The following is a 6,258-nucleotide window of genomic DNA, read 5'->3' on the forward strand; positions in this document are numbered from 1 at the left end:
AAATGTACAAATGTGCTTGACACAATGGATGGATGTATGGATTGTGATAAGAGATGTATGAATCCTCAATAAAATGATTTATATATATTTAAATCATTTTAATATATGTGCCAAAGTAGCATATCCAAATGAAGGGTTTAATGCCTCAAAACCCCAAAGACTAAACAAAACAAAAAAAACCCAAAAATTACAAAATCCAGGCACTATAATTCAGCCACTTTTGGTTTTGGCAATATCAACTTTGTTACTGTAAGAAGGCAGGTTTCTTTCAGGACACACCCAGCAGCTTTCAGGAGCTTTAGCGATGACTCTAAAGCTTTGAGCTCATCTCCTTTTTCACCACTAGCAAAAGTGGAACCAATCATCTAACTCTTGTAGTTCTCATTCTGACAGAATTGGGAACAGGACACTAACACACCCAAGGGGAGGGTGTTGTTTATATCTCCACAGGGAGAGAGGGACCAGACTTCAACCCTGTGTGTCAAGACAGGAATACAACATACCAGCATGAAGCAGGGAACCAATAGAGAGATCTGAGAGGCCGACAACCGCCCCCCACCCCACACACACACAGCTTCCCGGAAGAATTCACTTCAGAGGACAGCACTGAAGCTACAACTCAGGGAGAGGGACATGTCTGATCAGAGCACATGGGAGCAAATGAAGGAGGAGGAAGAGAGAATGGAGCACATCATGGCCCACCTAGTCCTGAGGACGATATTCCTGCTTAGAGTAGCCAATGCACAGAGAGGACCATATGGCCAGCCCCACTACAAGACGCAATGTCCCTCACTGACCCATAGCGCTATGGGGGATAACACTGGAGACACAGTTTAGGAATTGCACCCGATCTTACCCCACGACACAGTTTGGGAATTGCACCCGATCTTACCCCACCACACCAAGGTGAAACACTAAGGGTGTGCAACAGAGCACCAAGGGGAGCAAAGCAATGAAGTCACCGGGGAATATAAAAAATAGACTGTGGATCCAAGGCTTGGCACCCCATCAGACTCTACCTGAAAACACTCCTAAAGATCAACAACCAAACCTTGAACTATTTCAAGGTCTTGTCTTTTTTTGTTGTTGTTTTGTTTTCCTTTGTTGCTTTGTTTTGTGCTGTCTTCTTTTTTTTTTGTTCTGATTATTGTCTCTGCAGGTCTATCTAGATAAGATAAATGAGATAAACAATCCAGAGGAGAAAATAACAGGACTGATAGTTCTGGGGGGACACAGGAGAGGGGGAGACAGGGGAAAGGAAGTGGGTGCTAACAAACCCAGTGACAAGGAAACAACAAGTGATCTAAAGTCAATGGCGAGGAGGATGTAGAATGCCTGGTAGGGCTTGATCAAGGGCAATGTAACTGAAAGGAATTACCAAAACCTGAATGAAGGTCAAATATGATAGTGGGACAAGAGGAAAATAAAAGGAATTAGAGGAAAGAACTAGGAGACAAAGGGCATTTATAGAGGTCTAAATACAGACATGTGCATATGTGAATATATAATAGAGAAATAGATTTATGAACACATATTTATAGGTTTAGCATTAAGGTAGCAGACAGACATTGGACCTCTACTCAAGTACACCCTCAATGCAAGAACACTTTATTCTATTAAACTGGCATTCCATGATGCTCACCTTCCTGACCCAATCACTGAAGACAAAGCGGGTACATAAGCAAATGTGGTGAAGAAAGCTGATGGTGCCCAGCTATCAAAAGATTTAGCATCTGGGGTCTTAAAGGTTTAAAAATAAACAAACAGCCATCTAGCTGAAAAGCAACAAAGTCCACATGGAAGAAGCACAGCAGCCTGTGTGATCACGAGGTGTCAATAGGATCAGATATCAGGCATCAAAGACCCAGAACAAAAAGTCTTTTCATTGTGAATGGGGGGGAGTGCAGAGTGGAGATACAATGCCCATCTGTAGGCAATTGGACATTTCCTTGCAAAGGGTCCCGGGGAGGAGACAAGCAAGTCAGGGAGCAGTATAGCACCACTGAAACATATCACTTTTCTCTAATTCTTTAATGGTTCCCCCACCCCCACACTATCATGACCCCAATTATACCTTACAAATCTGGCCAGACCAGAGCATGTACAGGGGTACAGATAAGAGTTGGAAACACAGGGAATCCAGGACATATAAACCCCTCAGGACCAATATTAAGAGTAGCCACACCAGGAGGGTAAGGAGAAGGTAGGAAGAGATAGGGGAAACGGATGACAATAATTACCTTTAATCCCCTTCCAGGGGAATGGACAACAGAAAAGTGGGTGAAGGGAGACATCGATAAGAAAAAAATAATAATTTATAAATTATCAAGGGTTCATGAGGGAGGGGGAAAATAAGGAGCTGATACCAAGGGCTCAAGTAGAAAGAACATGTTTTGAGAATGATGGCAACCAATGTACAAATGTGCTGACACGATGGATGGATGGATGGATGGATGGATGGATGGATGGATGGATTGTGGTAAGAGTTGCATGAGCCCCCAATAAAATGATTTTTTTAAAAAGAAAGCTGATGGTGCCTGGCTATCAAAAGATACAGTATCTGGGGTCTTAAAGGCTTGAAGTTAAACAAGCGGTCATCTATCAGGGAAGCAACAAAGTCCACGTGGAAGAAACCTTTGTGATCACCAGCCTTTGTGACCATGAGGTGTCTACAGGATCAGGTATCAGGCATCAGAAGACCCCAAACAAACAAATATATAGATGCAAACAAGGTGGGTCGGAGTGGAGACCCAAAGCCCAGCTGTAGACAGTTGGACAGCCCCTCACAGAGGGGTCACTAGGAAGGAACCAGACAGCCAGGTTGGAGCACAGCATTTATAGAACACATGACCTTCCTCTAGCTCTTTAATTCTTCCTCCACTCCCCTATCATAATCCCAGTTCTACCTTCCAAATCCAGCTAGACCAGAGCATGTACACTTGTACAGATAAGAGCTCACAAGACATGGAATCCAGGACAAATAAACTCCTCAGGAGCAGTAATGGGAGTAGGGAGGGTAAGAGGACGGTGGGGGAAGAAGGGAGAGAAACGGGGAAATGAAAAAATGATCAACATTTAACTCCAGTCTCCTCCCCAGGGGGATGAGCATCAGCAACATGGGCGAAGGGAGACAGCGGGTGGTGTAAGATAGGAAAACAATAATAATTTATAATCAGGGGTCCATGAGGGTGGGAGGCTGGAGGAGGGGGGGGGAAACAGGAGCTGATGGCAAGGGCTCTAACAGAAAAAAAAATATTTTGAAAATGATGAAGGCAACATATGAACAAATGTGCTTGATACAATTGATGTATGGATTGTTATAAGAGCTGTAATAGCCCCCGATATGATGATTTACTAAAATTAAAAAACAACATACAACAACAGTAAAAAAATTGTTATCTTTTGTTGCTTTAGGGCCCTGATTTCAGGAAAACCAATTCCAAATCCACAACAGGACCCTGTGGGCACTGGAGGATAAGTAAATAAATGATACTCTCCACCTCACAGAGTCTTGTATGTTAAAGTGCCTGGGGAAGAGTGGGACTCAAAACATTGCTGCTGCTATGACAAAGTGCTACACACCAGGTTTCTTAACACCATAGAAATGGAGTCTCCTCCAGTCCTGGAGCTTAGAACTCTGAACTCAAGGTGTTTGCAGAACTGTGGGGCAGCCCTGGCCCCGCAGTCGGCTGGCATTGGGCTAGTCACTGTAAAGCCAGCAGTTCGAAACCACCAGGCTCTCCTCCGGAGAAAGAGAAGGCTTTCTACTCCAGGAAACCTTTACAGTCTGGAAACCCACTGGGAAATTCTTCTTTGTCCCATAAGGAGTCCAAATAGACCCCATGGCTGTGAGCTTGAGGTCATTCTTGTGTTTGTTTTTTCTTTGAGTGGGGTTTGCTCTCTTCAAAGTCTCTAGGGCAATGGTTCTCAACCTTCCTAAGGTCTCGACCCTTTATGTGTGGTGATTCCCCCAACCATAAAATTATTTTCATTGCTACTTCATAACTGTCATTTTGCTACTGTTATGAATCAGGCGACTCCTGTGAAAGGGTCGTTTGACCCCCAAAGGGGTCGTGACCCACAGGTTGAGAACTGCTGCTCTAGGGGAAGATCGTCCTTGTCTCTTTCAGCTTGTAGAAGCCCTGGGAATTCCTTGGCTTGTGGTAATATCACTTCATGTTCTGTCTCCCATCACATAGTGTTTTCCTGTGAGTGTCTCTTGTCCCCTTTCTGTAAGGACACCAGTCATAGGATTAGTGCCACCCTACTTCAGTATGACTTCATATTAGCAAAATACACCCACACAGATCCTACTTGATAATAAAGTCACAGGGTGAAATACTGGGGTTAGGACTCTTGTCGGGGCCATGACGAAATTTGTAACAGATGGGGATACCAGGGAAGATGTTAATGAAGTTTGGGGTCTTGAGCCCTGTGTTAGTCTGGGTACTTTAGAGAAACAAATCCACAGAAACTCATGTATAAGAGAGAGTTTTATATAAAGGTTAAGTGTGCATCAAGAAAACACCCCAACCCAGTGCTGCCCAAACCCACAAGTCCAACATGAACCCATATGTCCAATACCAGTCAATAAAGTCCTCATCCAGCTCACAAAACAGAAGCAATGATGCCCACTGCAGAAGGAAAGCCGAGTCAGTGAATGTGTAAGCATCTCAGGGCTGGCAGGGGTCTCCACACGGCTGCTCCAGCACCCAGGGCTGCATCGGTGTAGGTCCATGTGGCTTCTCTTTGGGGATATCTTGTAGGAAATCAGCCTTGCCAGCCAAAGCAGGGAACTGCTAAGGCAGCTCCACCCTGGTCTGACCATCACAAAGCAAGAGACTGGAAAACTAGAAAGGCGAGGCTCACCAAGCCATTTATCCCTCTGCCCTTCAATTAATCCCACGTGTTTACTGGCCAGGTTGGCACAATAAACTAACTAACTCAAGCCCCTATGATAAGCTGTCTTCTGTGCCAGTAGAAATAGCTCTTTCTTCCCTTGATAGGAATCTATATATTTGCATATATGAGGGGTCTTTACAAACATTTCATACAAAATGTGTATTAGGATAAAAGTATGCATACATGAAGAAATGGCGTAGAGACCAAATGTGATCTTCTTTGGCGTTAGCAGAGAGAAGGAGAAGCCAGCTCCACAACTACACAGGATGATTCCTATTAGGGAGAGGTCAGACACGCCTCCACCCGCCAAGCTTCTCTATCCTATCCTGATACCAGCCCTCCTCCCTCAACGTTCCACTTCTTGTCGGGTTCAATAATCTATCGCCATGCACGCACAGAACTTCTACCCAACACTCATAATTAAGGGATTTATTAGGGAAGCTAACAGGTTACAAGTTGGGATCTGAAATGCTAAGGATACAGTTGGTTTGCCCACAGTGCCTCTTCTCAACCATGCCTCCAGGCATGGCTATCTCTGGTTCTTTGCCCCAACACTTGGCTTCTGCTCTGGTCAGACAAGCGTGACCAAGTTCCTTAGGTCTGAAAAATGCCCAAAGGGCATCCCACTCTGTCTGCCAGCCAGCCAGCATTCTGGCCTCCTTTTTCCTTGTTCCATGGCCTGGGAGGCCTGCCCGTGTGTCTCCTGGTTTCCGCCGCCCTATCGTGTCTCCATGGCCTCTGCCACAGAGATCTTGCACCTGCTGTGCACGTGGCTCTTCTTTCAGCTGGCCATGGATCCCCCCTTCCTGCTTTTGAGGTGGCTCCCTTTGCACCTTAAGTAAAGAGGATTCAAGCAGCAGGGACCGTGGCTGGGAGGCAGCTTCAATTAACTTTTGCTTCTAAGACAGTATGTCCACCTCTTCTTCCGAGGACTGCCTTCTCGCTACTGGAGTCACTTGCTCATCTACACGAAGCAGCACAGATAGGCACCTGGGAATCGATTTCCCCCTGGGCTGGCCCTTGACTAGTAATTGACAGGTCCAAGAGGCTAATAGGCCAGCATCAGTGTCTTAAAGGTAGATAACTCAGAGGTATAAATTGTAGTCTAGAGTTTCCTTGTCGGATCAGATTGACTGGAACCTCCATGAGTCTTTGCCTGCAAGCACACTCCTGCTTCACTTTGACCTGTGTTTATCTTCCTGTGACGACTATTCTGATTTGCTACCTGGGATCCTTGACACTTTAGTGGTGTACTAAAGTCAGCTGGTACCAACTCAGAAGAACTGATTATTAGCATTTCTTCCCAATTCCATGTTCAGGGGTGTCATGTTGACAGCTGTTCATCAGCTGTGCTGG

Source organism: Tenrec ecaudatus, chromosome 4 (genome assembly GCF_050624435.1).
Source record: "Tenrec ecaudatus isolate mTenEca1 chromosome 4, mTenEca1.hap1, whole genome shotgun sequence".
Lineage (NCBI taxonomy): Eukaryota > Metazoa > Chordata > Mammalia > Afrosoricida > Tenrecidae > Tenrec > Tenrec ecaudatus.